General features: G+C 42.6%; 1 pseudogene; it reads left to right on the top strand.

Moving 5' to 3' along the window:
* The first annotated feature begins 11,530 nt into the window (after positions 1-11,530).
* LOC147098192 (uncharacterized) overlaps positions 11,531-18,803 on the top strand; it is a 104,163-nt pseudogene continuing 96,890 nt past the window's right edge.

Below are 18,803 nucleotides of genomic sequence, written 5' to 3'. Positions count from 1 at the left end.
GCTTCCTCTGAGGAGTCTGGAGGCTCAGGCTCTTCCTCCTGGCTAGTAGGACGAGTGCTTGCGATGGTCCTGTGTGGGAGTAAAGGAAAGAGTCAGAGATGTGATGCCAAGATTACATGCACATTGCTTATTGCAGATGATCATAACTCCATCTGTTAGAGCTTCAGAATCATTATGAGCGACTCATGCAATGTCAATGAGAGAGATGGAAAACTATTCTGTCATCAGCTTGCTGTGATGCATCTGTCTGTCCATCCCCCACTTCTGCATCTTCCTCCACTCCTACGATCTCTAGGACCACCTCCTCCCAGGTGGTGAGGTGGGCTACTGAGGGTAGCCCTCCTCCTGTCCTCGCTCTTTCTCGCTTATTGTGAGCTCTGTTTTCCTGCAATGAGGGAGACAAGTGGAGGTTGAGTGCGAATGAAGGATTGAGTGTAGAGATTCCATAGCATAGATACTTAGAAGGAGACAAACAGGGAGTGACGTGGCAAGACCAAGGGCCCTCCGTGTGTTGTCCATTGTTTTCATAGCATCATAGTGATAATGAGTGTGAGGGCTGCAAAATCGAATAGTTAGGTGAATGTGACCATAGAGAGAAAGGGAATGGATAAGGGTGCATGGATGTCATTGTCAAGTGGGATGTGGAGGAAGAGATTGTTAAGCTGAGCACTGGTGAGGAAAGGCAATGGGGATCAATTTGATGGATATGGGAAATTCATACTCACTTTTCCAGTTGAGGAAATCTACATGATATAAGGGGTTAATTTCAAGTGCTTGCTGGGTAAAAGTTTTCAGACTTGACACTGGGCAAGTGTCGATGTGTAACTAGAGCTATTGCACGTACTCGAACTACAGCCAAGAACAGATGCCTGCCCACCTAATGAGAATGTAGAAGTGGAATAATGAGTTTCTTTGATGTACCAATGACCTGATAACTTGTGACCGAAAGCAAAGCTTGCCTCCCTTATATATGATTAAAGAGGACCTCCGGTTACACGATTCATGCCCTGTTATAGATTAACGGTTGACTTATGTGTCCAGGATCCTTCTGTCAATATGTTATTTCTACCTGATGATTAATCTAAAATGTATCCTGATAGAGGAACAAAGGGATTTCAATCAAACTTGTTTGTTACACTGTATAAATATAGAACGTTTACACTGTATCATTGGAATAGTAGCCTCACCCCTTGAGTGGAGGTGCTGATTCCCCTTGCAAGAGAAGTAAAATAAAAGGCCTGTCCGTCTGACGAATCCAAGTGTGTATTGAGTCATTACCCAGAGCTAAGAAGTAAGGCACTTCTACAATTTGGAGGTTCCACCGAGATGGCTTGCTGTACCAATTGGTGAGTTAACAGACGCCGAGCACGTTGCTCGGTTGGGAAAATCCCATCGGCCGAAGGTGGTGTTTTGCCACATTTTTGGGACTTTCCCTGCCAGAAGCATAGCTGCGCACAGTCTGTTTATTCCATTGGACAGCACTGCCATCGGGTAATTGACTCACAAGGTTCGGGGGTTAAACTGCCGTTGTGACTGCTTCCCTTTCAGAAACGGAACAGAGGACCAGCCATGAGGCGCTGACGCCCCGCGAACAGGATCGTGCAGAAAAGGACTGTAGGAAGCGCTGAAATAAAGGTACCAGAGAGAGAAGGTTAAGTCAGGAATTTGATTAACTAAGGAGCTAGCGATTTATTGGAAATTGAACTAGCAAGGTTCCAGCTTGCTGAGAGAGAAGGTTAAGTCAGGAATTTGATTAACTAAGGAGCTAGCGATTTACTGGAAATTGAACTAGCAAGGTTCCAGCTTGAAGTTAGCTGGGACAAATTGAAGGCCCTTTTTGCTAAAGATTTGGCTAAAGGGAGTAGGGTAGAAGGAGAGAAGAGCTTGAAGTTAGCTGGGACAAATTGAAGGCCCTTTTTGCTAAAGATTTGGCTAAAGGGAATATGGTAAAAAGAGAGAAGAGTGGGCGGTTGTCTGAAACACAGTGTCAATGTTTAATGTTTATGAGAGTGAGTATTTAACTACTTGTTATTATCAATCAACTTTGCAGCTTTGTCCAGTAAGGCTGCATAGGTTGGGGATTTAGTAACACTTTGGTTGTTGTTTAACAAGTGTATTGTTTATTGTTTATTGTTATATGTATTAATGTTTAGTCATGTCTGATCTGTAGAGGCGTCCCACGCAGATCATAGAGTGTTACGGAATTGTTGTATGTTTTAACTAAAATATTTAAGCTGAAAAAAAACTGCAGAAGGGGTTGGAAAAGACCCAAGCCGGGGAAGTGAGTCCCGCGGCAGAATGTATGGTTGAGAAAATAGTGATGTCTTTTACATGATCCACTAAGCTATTGTGGATTCAGTATTTTCCCCAGTTAGAAATACCTTCCACGAGGGTTGAGAACCCTCGAGTTTTATACGTATGTATAGTTTATTAATCTGATCTGTAGGGGCGTACAACGCAGATCATGGATTGTCACGGGAGTTTAGATTGTTTTAAGTGAACCATTTAAGCTGCTAAAATGAGTGCTAGCGCCAGTAAGCCACCCGAGAAAGGCACGCCAGCAGCCTTTATGTTAAAGAACTGGTCAATCATCCATTGATCACCTACCAAATTGGTCCAAATGGACTGTAAATAAGACTAGACCCTTTCCCTCAGATAGTCATTTAACATAGAAAGAATTACTTGCCTCGAGAAATGTTTAACGGACGAGAGAGAAATAGAGAACAGCCAGATAAAAAGACTGCCTCTATGTTTGTTGAGTCAGAAAAAAAAATTACCCCGAAGAAACACCTTTCTCCTCTATTATGGTAGGATAACAAGGTAACTATAGAAGGATGAATAGAGGGGAATATAGAGGAAGACGTGGTAGAGTAAGAGGGTATGGACGATCTGGTAATTGTTACAATTGCGGACAACCCGGACATTGGGCAAACCAATGCCCTGTGAAAAATCGTCAGAACAAAACCTCCAATAATGGACCTCCGTTAGAGAATAAAGGTCCTAATTTCACTGTCCATAACCCTTTTTCGGACCAGTCAGGAGGTTACCCTACAAACGGACAGGGATTTAGGAGAAATAGAGATCAGAATTACTGACTGACACCAGCAGCCCCAGACCACCAAATGCCCGTTGTTTCTTTAAATTCACGCAGCGAACCTGAAATTAAAATGCAAATAGCTGGGAGACCTATGTCATTTTAGTAGATACAGGAGCAACCTTTTCAGTGTTAGGGAAAGGATATTCTGAAGGAATGCCTATTAATGGGAAAAAGACCCCGATAGCTGGATTGGCTGGAATACTACAACGCTTGAATCAATCGACTCCCCTCACAGTAAAAGTAGAAGAATTTGAGGAAGAACACTCCTTTCTGTTATCAGGAGATGTCTCTATGAATTTATGTGGAAGAGACTTGCTGTGCAAAATTAATGCTACAATTATTTGCTCCCCAGGAGTAATGGTAGAAATCCAAGTAGATAAGGCATATGCGTACCCAGTAACAGAAATAAAACACCCTGTTCTTTACGCATGGGAAATTGCCGACCCAAGTTTGAGTCCCAAACTTGTCAGTCTGTTAGGAGCGTGGGGATTCGTTACAAGCTCCATAAAACAACACCAGGAATCCCTGAAACTAGGGAAATGGCATTCAAAATTGCACTGCACGGCCTGCTATGACAAAACAGGACAAGATTATCAGCCGTTTTTAAATTTAAAATACCTCCTAACTATTAGACTGCACAGCCCTATAAAGTTACAATTAATCCAGCTGCACCATTACCCAAAAGGTCACAGTATCCATTGTCAGAGAAAGCAGAAAAAGGAATTGAGCCAGTGATGGAATCATTGTTAAAACAGGGAGTTAACGCCGGATAGAATAAAGGTCGTTTGCAACACATCGTTGCCAAAAACTAAAAGAGAAATGAAGCATTTTCTAGGAATGACTGGCTATTGTAGACAATGGATATTGAACTATTTAGAAATAACCAGACCACTATTGGACATGAGCATGACAAATTTGGAAAATTCGCGGTTACCTGACTTCCTCGGGAACCCAGATTAAAAATGCACAAGAAGTGAAAAATCTTTTACTAGCTATTCAGAGACGTAAACAGATTGCAATTATTAAGTGCCAAGCGCACACGGGGCATTTGGACAAGGTTGCGCTTGGAAACGCTGCTGCAGATAGCGCTGCTAAGTCAGTAGCTATATCAAGTACTGAACGACAAGTTTCAGCCTTCCCTGTTAGGGAAAAGCCAGAGATACCGCAGCCCCCGTCCTTAGATGATGTGCTGACCCATCAAAATAGGGCCAGTTCTGATGAAGTAAAGGAATGGGTTGTTAATCATTGTTTTAAAAACACTGACGGCTTATGGGTTCATCATGACGGCCGCATGGTGGCAGCCAAATCATTACTATCACCAATTGCCCGATGTGTTCATAAATTCACCCATGCGGGCAAAGAGGGGATGGCGGACTGTATCCTCAAGACCTGGTATGCACCAGGAATCTCAAAATTGGCAAAACAAATTTGTGAAAATTGTATTATCTGCCAGACCATGAATGCAGGAAAAAAAATCAAGAAGGTACAGCCCGCATCCCATCCAAACCCCATGGGTCCTTTTGTACACTTGCAAATGGATTTTATTGAACTACCTGTGTGCATGAGCTTTAAATATGTATTAGTTATTGTTGATATGTTTTCAAGATGGATTGAAGCGTTTCCTTGTAGAAAGAGTGACGCCACTACTGTTGCTAAATGTTTATTGAAGGACATTGTACCTCGCTTTGGGATATCAGCAAAACTGTCAAGTGACAATGGGTCCCATTTTACGGGAACAGTGATTAAGGAACTATGCAAAGCTTTACAGATTAACCAGCACCTTCATTGCAGTTATCATCCACAGTCGGCTGGACTAGTGGAAAGATATAACGGGATGCTGAAAAACAAGCTTGCAAAACTATGTAAAGAAACTGGACTTAAATGGGTTGATTTGTTACCCATAGCTTTAATGACAATGCGGTCTGCTACCAACAGAACTACAGGATTGTCGGCTCACGAGATCGTCATGGGAAGACCACAAAGATTGCCTTTTTCGGCACCTTTAACAGCTAAACAAATGGACATCCATAAAATGGAGGAAGATATGTTGAGTTATTGCATTGCACTAACCAAATGCATTTCTAGTTTCCATCAACAGGTGAAGGAAGCCCAGGTCGATCCCGCTGAAGGAAAGTGCCATACTTTCGAGCCAGGAGATAACGTCTACATAAAAATCTTCAAACGAAAGAATGGCCTTCAACCCAGATTTGAGGGACCCTTCCAAGTACTCCTGACCACAAACACCGCTGTAAAAGTAAAGGAGCGACCAACATGGATACACGCGTCCCATTGTAAGAAGGCATCAGTTGAAGACAATACACTACCAAGATGAACTGGATTTGGACTCTGATGAGATTGTTCCTTTTGTTAACGATAATTGAAACTGCCATATGGATTTACCCAGATCCTCTGAAAGGCAAACTATGTATAGAAGAATGTGTACTTTTAACCAAAAATCTCTTTTATGTTATATGCTATAATGAGACCATGAAAGTTCAGCTTCAGGACCATACTATGCAGGTACCCCCGTATCAACCCCTAAATCTTAGGGTAAGACAGGGTAAGATAGTAGAAGAAGATAGTGGACAGAGGCTTGATAAGCTGTGGGTCACATGCCCTGATACTGTATTACCAAGTGACAAAACTGTGAACGGAGGGGTTTTCTGCAATGGTAATTCAAGAGGAGGACTGGCCCTGACAGCTAAGTTAATGTTTTGTGATAATCCTTTTACACAACCCCTCGTTTCAACATCAATTACTCAGAAAAGAAAAATTAATAGGACCGCTAGGAAACAAGGAGGGAGAAGTAGAAGACTGTTAAATAAGCATAACTATCATCAAGTTAATACCTTTGTATACATGAGCTATCTGTATGCTAAAAAAACAGAACCTTGCCAAATGCTGGATATGCAGCCACATCCCTGTGCATGCAGAGGGTGGAATACCTCTAAGGCCCATTCCCTTCGAGATAGAAGAGATGGTAGGGTGGTTATTACAGTCTAATACCACCTGGAATAAGGAGGCAGCCAGTACATTTCAGACCCAAAATAGTTTAAACCCAGATCAGTTGGAAAATGAATGGAAAGATGCAGGATACAACCTTATAAAATTTGAAGGGTGGTTTCATCCCCTATATGATAATCGAAGGAATCCAGAGAGTCTATTAGTTACGTCAATGGGAACCATAAATAAAACAAAAGGAGAAGTCTGTCTTGTAAACGACAATGGAGAAGGATTGATGGTTGGATGGAGTGAGTGCAAATGTAACTACACTTTGACTAAAACTACTACTAAACCACCAGGTGCAATCGAATGGCCTTATTGGGGATGGTGGAATCTGTCCACAGTACAAAATTTGACTAGCAAAAAAATCTGGAAAGGAGAATACGGAATAGGAATGATGCACCAGATATGGAACAAATTTGAAGCCTATAATAACACCTATTTCATCTGTGGGCATAGAGCATACCCTTGGTTACCACAAAATTGGACTGGGTCATGTTACTTGGGATATGTAGTGCCCTATATACATCATATTTCATCTTTGGATAGCCACCCTGGGACACGAGTAAAACGAGCCATTACAGAAACTGAAAGGTTCTTTGCTATAGCATTTCCCTGGTATGGAACAGGGAAGCTGGCAAGAGAATCTATAAACATGGCAGCAGTGCTGGAACAAATAGCCAATGATAAACGCAGAAATGGTGGCTATGCGCACTGTTGCTTTACAAAACCGCATGGCTCTGGACTAATTGTTGGCAAAAGGGGGCACATGTGCAATCATAAAAACCGAATGTTGCACCTATATCCCAGATAGCTCAGAAAATATCACCAACCTGGTAAACCACATAAAGGAGGCTGTAGAGAAACTACGTCAACCTGAACCATGGTCCATGTGGGATTGGATTTCAGGATGGGGAGGAGCACTAGGAAAGCAAATTTTGGAAACCTTAATCGCAATTGTGATGATAATAATTTTAATTAGTTTATTGATTGGTTGTTTAAAATTATTGTGTACAAAAGTCCTTTCCTTATTAACGTCAACTCCTCCAGTACCAATGATGTCTGAATATGAGGATATTAAGGGTGAGACCTTTGATGTAGAGTTTCTTAAACTTAGCGAAATAGATTGTCCTTAGAAAGGACAAAAGGGGGGAATGAGGAAATCTACATGATATAAGGGGTTAATTTCAAGTGCTTGCTGGGTAAAAGTTTTCAGACTTGACACTGGGCAAGTGTCGATGTGTAACTAGAGCTATTGCACGTACTCGAACTACAGCCAAGAACAGATGCCTGCCCACCTAATGAGAATGTAGAAGTGGAATAATGAGTTTCTTTGATGTACCAATGACCTGATAACTTGTGACCGAAAGCAAAGCTTGCCTCCCTTATATATGATTAAAGAGGACCTCCGGTTACACGATTCATGCCCTGTTATAGATTAACGGTTGACTTATGTGTCCAGGATCCTTCTGTCAATATGTTATTTCTACCTGATGATTAATCTAAAATGTATCCTGATAGAGGAACAAAGGGATTTCAATCAAACTTGTTTGTTACACTGTATAAATATAGAACGTTTACACTGTATCATTGGAATAGTAGCCTCACCCCTTGAGTGGAGGTGCTGATTCCCCTTGCAAGAGAAGTAAAATAAAAGGCCTGTCCGTCTGACGAATCCAAGTGTGTATTGAGTCATTACCCAGAGCTAAGAAGTAAGGCACTTCTACACAGTGCGCAGAATGTCATGAAATATCTTTCTGCACTGAATCCAGGTTCTGTGGGTTACTGATAATGAGTTGACCTCCTCTGCCACCTGGATACACACAGCCTTGGTCTGCTGGGGAAGCTTCTTCCTCCCTGAAGAATGGAAAGCACCTCTTTATGAGCTCTTGCTCCCTCAACTAAAGCCTGCAGGGCAACATCGTCAAATCTAGGAGCAGACCTAAATCCTTCACTGGCCAGTCTGCCTCCAGATCCCTCTAGCATGAAAGGCCAAAAGGTTGGCAGTCTGCAGAAGAACGAAGGCTTGTTGCAGGCCTTAAATGCAGCAGCAATGATGATGTCATCGGATGCAACTTTCAAACTGGAGAAACTCATTTGCCATGGGTTCCCAAATGCTGGAACTCAATTGGCCAATTAAGTTAAATTCGCATCAATCTCCCAGATCGATTTTGATTCGGGTGGAAAACACAAAATGCGGATTACACGATGCCAGCCCGCCCCTGAATCAAAATCCAGCCCAGAGAGTTACACAGCACAGAAAGAGGCCCTTTGGCCCATCGTGTCCGCGCCGGCCATCAAGCCCTGTCTATTCTAATCCCATTTTCCAGCACTTGGTCCGTAGCCTTGTATGCTATGGCGTTTCAAGTGGTCATCTAAATGCTTCTTTAATGTTGTGAGGTTTCCTGAATCTACCACCCTTTCAGGCAGTGAGTTCCAGATTCCAACCACCCTCTGGGTGAAAAGTTTGTCCTCTAAACCTCTTGCCCCTTATCTTGAAACTATTCCCCCTGGTTATTGACCCCTCTACTAATGGGAAAATTTCCGTTCTATCTACCATATCTATGCCCCTCATAACTTTGTACACCTTGATCACTTCCCCTCCTCAGACTTCTCTGCTCTAAGGAAAACAACCCCAGCCTGTCCAGTCTCTCTTCATAGCTGAAGCGCTGCAGCCCAAGTAACATCCTGGTGAATCTCCTCTGCAGCCTCTCCAATGCAATCACATCCTTCCTATAGTGTGTCGAACAGAACTGCACACAGTATTCCAGCTGCGGCCTAACTAGCATTTGGCACAGCTCCATCATAACCTCTCTGCTCTTATATTCTATGCCTCGGCTAATGAAGGCAATTATCCCATATGACTTTTTAACGACATATTCTACCTGTCCTGCTGCCTTCAGGGATTTACGAACATGCACTCCAAGACCATTTGAAACTCTGCCCTTCCTAGGGTCCTACAATTCATTGTGTATTCCCTTGTTTTGTCAGTCCACCCAAAATTCATTAACTCACACTTTTCAGGGTTAAATTCCATTTGCCACTGTTCAGCCCATTTAACCAACCCGTCTATATCATCCTGTAGCCTGAGGCTTCACTCTGCGCTATTTACCACTCCACCAATTTTTGTGTCATCTGCAAACTTACTGATCATATCTTCCACATTCATATCTAAATCATTAATGTACACTACAAACAGCAAAGGACCCAGCACCGATCCCTGCGGTACAGCACTGCACACAGACTTCCAGTCACAAAAGCAACTTTCGACCATCAGCCTCTGCATCCTGCCATGAAGCCAATATTGGATCCAATGTGGCAAATTGCACTGGATCCCATGGGCTCTTACCTTCTTGACCAGCCTCCCAAGCGGGACTTTTTGAAAAGCCTTACTGAATTCCGTGTAGACTAAATCAACTGCACCACCCTCATTAACACACCTAGTCACCCCATCAAAAAATGCAATCAAATTGGTTAGACATAATCTCCCCCTGTCAAAGCCATGCTGACTATCCTTGATTAATTCTTGTCTCTCCAAGTGGAGACTAATTCTGTCCTTCAAAATATTTTCCATTACTTTCCCTACCACTGATGTAGGCTCACTGGCCTGTAAATTCCCTGGTTTATCCCTACTATCCATCTGGAATAACGGTACTACGTTAGCTGTCCTCCAGTCACCTGTGGCCAGAGAGGTTCTGAATATTTGTGTCAGAGCCCCTGCAATTTCCTCCCTTGCCTCACACAGCAGCCTGGGATACATCTCGTCTGGGCCTGGGGATTTATCCACTATTAAGCCCACTAAAACCGCTAGTACATCCTTCATCTCAATACTAATTTGTTCAAGTATATCACAATCCCCCTGCCTGATTTCTATGCCTACGTTGTCCTTCTCCATAGTGAACACAGATGCAAAATATTAATTTATAACATCACCTACATCTTCCAGCTTTACACAAAATTTGCCACTTTGGCCCCTAATGGCCCCTACTCTTTCCCTGGTTATCCTCTTGCGCTTAATATACTTATAAAACACCTTGAGATTTTACTTTATTTTGCCCGCCAGAATTTTTTATGCCCCCTCTTTGCTCTCCTAATTTATTTTTAAAATACCCCCCTGCACTTTCTATACTCCTCTAGGTCTCCCACTGTTTTAGTCCTTTGTATCTGCCAAAAGCCTCCCTTTTTTTCGTAATCCATTCTTGTATATCCCTTGACAACCAGGGTTTCCTCGAAATGTTAGTCCACCCTGGACATTTACGGGAACATGTTGGCTTTGTACTCTCTATGTCTCCTTTCTGAAAGACTCCCACTGCTCTGATGTGGACTTTCCTACAGGTAGCTGGTCCCAGTCCACTTTGGCCAGATCCTGCCTGATCATATTAAAATCGGCCTTCCACCAATTTAGACATTTTATTTGAGGTCCATCTTTGTCCTTTTCCATGTCTACCTTAAATCTCACCGAATTATGGTGACTGTCACCAAAATGCTCTTCTAATGACACTTCTACCACTTGCCCGGCTACATTCCCTAGAATTAGCTCCAGTACCGCCCCTCTCTTGTAGGACTTTCTATGTGCTGGCTCAAAAAGCGCTCCTGGATGCACTTTATGAATTCCGCACCCTCTAAGCCTTTCACACTCTGACAATCCCAATTAATATTGTGGAAGTTGAAATCCCCTACTATTATTACCCTATTATTTCTAAACGTCTCTGAGATTTGCCTATATATCTTTTCTGCTATCTCCCCCTGACTGTTTGGGGGCCTATAATGTATGGGCTAATCATGTTCTTAATTCTTATGTTCTTATATTCTTATGTTCTCATGTACTCTTTGTTTGCGATCTGTAGACATTATTTTACTGATTTTGTTGATTGCTGTTTGCCTTGATTTGACTTGTTCAGTACCCAGTGTATTTGATTCCTAGGGCATTTGCTACTATAGCCTTAGCTTTACGGAAACATTTCAGCCCAAAACATAGTGTTGTTTCTGAGTTTTCTTTTCCACTTACAGTGCCCTCCCTCATTTCACAACATCTGCCAAATTGATCAATTTACTTTGAGCATTCTATCCTTTATTATTGAGGTAAATTAGCAATGATAACTGTCCCAACACCGATCTCTGGAAAGCCCACTCAGTTCTCCCCCGCATTGACCTAACTCCTGTAACATTTATCAATTGTTTTTTTACCATTTAGCATCTTTGTTATCCAGCAGATCAAAGATAATATTCCAATGTTTGACGTGTTACTTTGAAACGTTTATTCCCATAATTGTTCAAATAACTGTAACTAATATCAGTTGCCCTGGGACAGAACTGCACGCTGGAGATTTCCCTGCCATAGAAATAAGGGCTGCTTTCAATGTGTCACTTCACAGTTTCCACCGGGCCTGATATATCCATCACAACAGGAATCATCGCTCCTCAAAATAAATGGATCTCCCGCTACTTCATCGGATAGAAGCTATTTACTACCCGATTCTCGCAGCCGTTGGTATTCCTGGTAAGTGGTTTTAAACAAATACTAATTGAATACATCTCTGTTTACTATATGGCTTCTCATGCTTCTTGTCTGACGAAGCGGCAGATTTTCTTATTCCTCTCTTGCACAGTTATGTAAGCTGTAATGTCAGGTTAAGCCTAATGTTCCCGGTTTAATTAACGTTGTGTATTCTTTCACACTCCAGCTTCTAGTGACGTCACCGTGCTTATTCTGAACTGAATGTCTTGCAATCTGGTTTCAGGATCAAACGTCATTATCACGTGCGATATAGGGTCGCCTGATTTAACCTCTGTACCATGTAAATAACTACACAGAGCTGAATAATACCGTGACCCTCGCTTTCTCCAAAATTTACTTTGAAATAATTGAAACTGTATATTAATGATTCCTCTGCTGTTGGAAGGAAAGAAAGCACTACCCAGTCACTTTATTTCTATTTCAGCAAAATGTCTTTTGAATTGTCTACAGTGAGCATATCAGTAATATTTGCTAAAACACAACACAACGTTGTATAAGTTTACGAATTCTGAGGTCTGATTTTATTTATAATTTGAAGCAATGTTCAATCATGTCTGCACCTTGAGCACTTCCGTGGATCACATGATTCAGCTCTGTCCAATTTTGTCCTCTCAGTCCTGTTTTTGTGTTTTACTGCAAAAGGTGCTGCTAACTATAACTGAATTACATTGGAAAGTGTAGCGGTTTCAGGTTATTCCTCATCAAGTTCCCGTGTATCATTGGGCATCCTAAATTACCATGATAATGCAGGCGAGTCGCGCAAGCAGTTGCTCTGTTCTTGCTATATTTTCCCAATTAGTAAGTCGTGCAACATATTATTGAATACAACCCTATCAGTTATCTTTACACTGCTTCATTTTTGAAACGACTCCACTGTAGTTATAATTTATCATTATAAGGTCCGATCCAATATGCATGTTTTGACTTGGTTTCCAGAGTTCCGGAATCTAATTCGAATAGTTGTGTGTTCAAGTCTAATTCTGATATTTACACCTATAATATTTAGGTAGTGCTGCGTTGTCAGAGTTGTTAAACCACGGTTACTATTTTAAACCAGGTCTCTGTGCAGGTGGCACAGTTCTCAGAGTTCACCCGTTGTTGTTGCCAGTGTTGCAGTCTTAAACCAGCAAAATTAAAATTGTTGCCCATTGAATCCCACACGTTTGCGCATTGGCTGCAACAACTGTGTTAACAGTTCAGAAATTAATTGGTGCTTAGAAATGTTCTCAGAAAATGAATGGTGCCACAGAAAAATGCAATTCTGTGTTGCTATTGTGCAACGCATACTGTTGCTAAACTAATGTGGACTTAGGTAATTTGTAGATATACCAATCATTCTGTGGTTTATCAAAGGGCAGCGCGGTGGCATAGTGGTTAGCACTGTTGCCTCACAGCGCCAGGGACCCGGGTTCGAATCCGGCCTCGGGTGACTGTCTGTGTGGAGTTTGCACATTCTCCCTGTGTTTGCGTGGGTTTCCTCCGGGTGCTCCGGTTTCCTCCCACAGTCCAAAGATGTGCCGGTTAGGATGATTGGCTATGATAAATTGACCCTTAGTGTTAGGGGGATTAAATACGTGAGGTTACAGGGATAGGGTGGGATATGTGTTGGTGTAGGGGTTATGGTGATCGGGTGGGATATGTGTCAGTGCAGGCTCGATAGGCCAAAATGGCCTGTATCTGCACTGTGGGGTTTCTGTGATTCTGTGAAAGTAGGGTCATTACAGTAACTACACCACAACGGGTAGAAATGAGAAATAGCAAGGGGAGGAAAACGTTAGTGGGTGTGATATATAGGCCTCCAAATAGTAATATGGAGGTGAGGGAAGGCATAAAAAGGGAAATTAGAGAAGCGGGCGATAAGAGCACAGCTGTCATCATGGGTGACTTTAATTTACATATTGATTGGACTACCCAAATTAGTAAAAATTCTGAGGAGGAGGAATTCCTGGAATGTTTTCGGGACGGTTATCTGGACCAATATGTCGAGGAGCCGACTCGAGATCAGGCCATTTTAGACTGGGTATTGTGCAATGAGAAGGGACTTATCAGCAATCTTCTTGTACGAGGCCCCTTGGGTCAGAGCGATCATAATATGATCGAGCTCTCAGTCGAGATGGAGAGTGAGGAAATTGAATCAGAGACTAAGGTCCAGAACTTAAATAAAGGGAATTACGAGGGTATGAGACGGGAATTGGGTAAGATTGATTGGGTGGTGTTTCTGGGGGGATTGACAGTGGATAGACAATGGCAAGCATTCAAAGATAGAATGGAAGAATTCCAGAACATGTTTATACCGGTTTGGCATAAAAATAAACCTAAAAAAGTGACTCAACCGTGGATAACGAGGGAAATTAGGGACAGCATAAAATCAAAAAAAAGGGCATATCAACTGGCAAAAAAAAGCACCAGACCGGAAGATTGGGGGCAGTACAGGATACAGCAAAAGAGGACAAAGGGATTAATCAGGAAGGGGAAAATAGAATACGAAAGTAAACTTGCAGCAAACATAAAGACAGACTGCAAAAGCTTTTATCGGTATATCAGGAGGAAAAGACTGGTAAAATCCCAAGTCGGTCCCTTGCAGTCCGATTCGGGAGAATATATAATGGAGAATAAGGAAATGGCAGACCAATTAAACTCATACTTTGGTTCTGTATTCACAAAGGAGGACACAAATAACCTCCCAGGAATATCGGCAAACATAGGGACTAATGAGAGGGAGGAGCTGACAGAAATTAGTATCTCTAGGGATATGGTGTTGGGTAAGTTGAGGGGACTGAAGGCCGACAAATCCCCGGGGCCTGATAAACTACATCCTAGGGTACTTAAGGAGGTGGCCCTGGAGATAGCAGATGCTCTAAGGATCATCTTCCGGAACTCCATTGACTCGGGAACAGTACCCGTGGATTGGAGGGTAGCTAATGTTACCCCAATATTTAAAAAGGGGGGTAGAGAGAAAGCAGGGAATTATAGACCAGTAAGCCTTACATCGGTTGTGGGCAAAATGCTAGAGTCCATTATTAAGGATAAAATAGCGGAGCACTTGACAAATGGGGAAAGGATCGGACAGAGTCAACATGGATTTACAAAGGGTAAATCGTGTTTGACTAATCTGCTGGAATTTTTTGAGGAAGTAACTGGTAAAATAGATGGGGGAGAGCCAGTGGATGTGGTGTACCTTGACTTCCAGAAAGCCTTCGATAAGGTTCCACACAAAAGATTATCATGCAAAATTAAGGCTCATGGGATTGGGGGCAAAGTATTAACGTGGATAGAGAACTGGCTGGCGGATAGAAAACAGAGAGTTGGAATAAACGGCTCGTTTTCGGAGTGGCAGGCAGTGACCAGCGGGGTGCCGCAAGGATCTGTCCTGGGACCCCAGCTGTTCACAATATATATAAATGATCTGGATCAGGGAATTGGATGCAATATTTCCAAATTCGCTGACGACACTAAACTAGGAGGAGGGGTGGGCTCTGATGAGGATGTCAGGAGGCTGCAGTGCGATTTGGACAGGTTGGGGGAATGGGCGGATACGTGGCAGATGCACTATAATGTGGATAAATGCGAGGTTATCCACTTTGGGTGTAAAAACAGGAGGGTAGATTATTATCTAAATGGCAATAGATTGGGAGATGGGGAAGTGCAGAGGGACCTGGGTGTTCTTGTGCACCAGTCACTGAAGGAGAGCATGCAGGTGCAACAGGCGATTAAGAAGGCAAATGGTATGTTGGCCTTCATATCAAGGGGGTTCGAGTATAGGAATAGGGATACCTTACTACAGCTGTACAAGGTGCTGGTGAGACCGCATCTGGAGTATTGTGTACAGTTTTGGTCGCCCCATCTGCGGAAGGATGTTCTTGCCATGGAAAGAGTGCAACGGCGATTCACCAGGCTGATACCTGGAATGGCGGGAATGACCTACGAAGAGAGATTAAATAGTTTGGGCTTGTACTCACTGGAGTTTAGAAGATTGAGAGGGGATCTCATCGAAACATATAAAATTATGGCAGGCCTGGACAGGCTGAATTCAGAGAGAATGTTTCCAATGGCCGGGGAGCACAGAACCAGGGGCCACAGTCTAAAAATAGCGGGCAAATCATTTAAAACAGAGATGAGGAAGAATTTCTTCACTCAAAGAGTGGTGAGCCTGTGGAATTCCCTGCCACAGAGGGCTGTGAAGGCTAATTCAATAAATATTTTCAAGAGAGAATTGGATATATTTCTGAAGGCTAAGGGGATTAAGGGTTACGGAGAAAAGGCGGGGACGGGGTACTGAACTGGTAAGATCAGCTATGATCTCAGACGAAGATCAGCCATGATCTCATTGAATGGCGGAGCAGGCTCGAAGGGCCGAATGGCCTACTCCTGTTCCTATCTCTATGTATCTATGTAACTGAAAAGTATGTCTTCTGAATATATTATTTTTACTCGCCTGCCCATCAATATGAGTTCAAAAAGAGGTTCTATTTTGATCGAGCAGTGGTTAATGCAAAACGCAATTATTTGTACATTTTAATGTTAACTTCAGCAAATAACTGAAGGGAAAATGTATTTATTAGGAAGAAGTGGTTGGTAGTGCTGTTGGGGAGGATTTAAACTGAAATGGCAGGGGCTTAGAACCTGTGCAGGGAGACAGAGGAAAGGGAAGCAAGGATAGAAACAAAAGAACGGAAGGAAACATAGAAACATAGAAGATAGGAGCAGGAGTAGGCCATTCGGCCCGTCGTGCCAATCCGCCATTCAATGCGATCATGGCTGGTCATCCAAATTCAGTACCGAGTCCCTCCTTTCTCCCCATACCCCTTGATCCCTTTAGCCTTGAGAAATATATCCAATTCGTTCTTGAATATATTTAATGAATTGGCCTGTACTGCCTTCTGTGGTGGAGAATTCCACAGGTTCACCACTCTCTGGGTGAAGACATTCCTCCACATTTCTGTCCTAAATGGCCTACCCCTTATCCTTAGACTGTGACCCCTGGTTCTGGACTCCCTGACCATCGGGAACATCATTCCAGCATCTAGTCTGTCTAGTCCTGTTAGAATTTTATAAGTTTCGATGAGATCCCCTCTCATTCTTCTAAACTCCAGCGAGTACAAGCCGAATCGATCCAATCTCTCCTCATAAGTCATTCCTGCCATCCCAGGTATCAGTCTGGTGAATATTCGCTGAACTCCTTCCATGGCAAGAACATCCTTCCTCAGATAAGGCGACCAAAACTGCACACAATACTCAAGATGTGGTCTCACCAAGGCCCTGTACAACTGCAGCAGGACATCCTTGTTCCTGCACTCAAACCATCTCGCTATGAAAGCCAACATATCATTTGCCTTCTTAACCGCCTGCTGCACCTGCTTCAGCGACTGGTGCACAAGGACACCCAGGTCTCGTTGCACTTCCCCTTCTCCCAATCTATTGCCATTCAGACAATAACCTGCGTTCCTGTTTTTGCTAACAAAGTGGATAACCTCACATTTATCCACGTTATAATGTATCTGCCATGCTTCTACCCAATCACCCAACCTGTCCAAATCTTCCTGGAGTTTCTCGGCATTCTCCTCACAGCACACACGCCCACCCAGCTTTGTGTCGGTTGCAAATTTGGAGATATTTCACCTAGTTCCCTTGTCTAGATCATTAATATATATTGTGAATAGCTGGGGTCCAAGGACCGATCCCTGTGGTACCCCACTAGTCACTGCCTGCCACTTGGAAAAAGACCCGTTTATTCCAACTTTTTGCTTTCTGTCTGCCAACTAGTTCTCTATCCAAGTCAGTACCTTTCCCCAATCCCATGTGCCTTAACTTTACACGCTAAAAAGGAGAAAAGCAAAAGTGGAAGGCAGAGTAATCAAGGGTGTAAATCTAACAGGGCTATAGTAAATACTAATTCCGAAAGGACTCTGAGTGTTACAAAATCAAGCCTGTAGGGTTTGTGTCTTAATGTGAGGAGCATTTGTAATAAGGTGGATGAATTAGCTGCGCAAATAGATGTAAATGGATTTGATATAATTGTGATTGCGGAGACTTGGCTCCAGCATGATCAAGACTGGGAGTACAACATCCAGGGGTATTCAATATTCAGGAACGACATGATAAAAGGAAAATGAGGTGGGGTAGCATTGCTGGTTAAAGAGGAGATTAACACAATAGTAAGGAAGTATATTAGCTCTGATGATGTGGAAGCAGTATGGCCAGAGCTGAGAAATACCAAGGGGCAGAAAACGTTAGTGGGAGTTGTATACAGACCTCCAAAGAGCAATGCTGATCTTGGGGAAGACATTAAACGGGAAATTATAGATGCATGCAAAAAGGGCACAGCAGTATTCATGGGTGACTTTAATCTACATATAGATTGGGCTAACCGAATTATTAACAATACTGTGGAGGAGGAATTCCTAGAGTGTATATGATATGGTTTCCTGTACCAATATGTCGAGGAACACACTACAGATCAGGCCATCGTACACTGGGTATTATGTAATGTGAACTGATTAATTTGCAATCTTGATGTGCGAGGCCTCTTGGTTTGGAGTGATCATAATATAATAGAATTCTTCATTAAAATGGAGAGTAATGTAGTTGACACAGAGACTAGGCCCCTGAATGTAAATAAAGGAAACTACGATGGTATGAGGCACGAGTTGGCTAGGATGGATTGGGGAACGTCACTTAAAGTGTTGACGGCGGATAGGCAATGGCAAATATTTAAAGATCACATGGATGAACTACAGAATTTGTTCATCCCTGTTTGGCATAAAAATAAAAGAAAAACGGTGACTCAACCACGGCTAACAAGGGAAATTAGAGATAGGATAAGATCCAAGGAGAGAACATATCATTTGGCCAGAAAAAGCAGCAAACTCGAGGATTGGGAGCAGTTTAGTATTCAGCAAAGGAGGACAAAGGGATTAATTAAGAGGGGGAAAATAGATTATGAGAGTAAGCTTGCAGGAACATAAAAACTGACTGTTAAATCTTATATAGATATGTGAAGAAAAAAAGATTGGTGCAGTCAAGCGTAGGTCCCTTGCAATCAGAATCAGGGGAATTTTTAACGGGGAACAAAGAAATGGCAGACCAATTAAATACATACTTTGGTTCTGTCTTCATAAAGGAGGACACAAATAACATCCCAAAGAGGTCGGGGAACATATAGTATAATGAGAGGGAGGAATTGAA

This window comes from Somniosus microcephalus, chromosome 29, assembly GCF_052327205.1.
Source record: "Somniosus microcephalus isolate GS21.2 chromosome 29, FLI_Smic_1.0, whole genome shotgun sequence".
Taxonomy (NCBI): Eukaryota; Metazoa; Chordata; class Chondrichthyes; order Squaliformes; family Somniosidae; genus Somniosus; species Somniosus microcephalus.
Note: the sequence above shows the minus strand (reverse complement) of the source record. Positions and strands in the feature narration are given on the sequence as shown.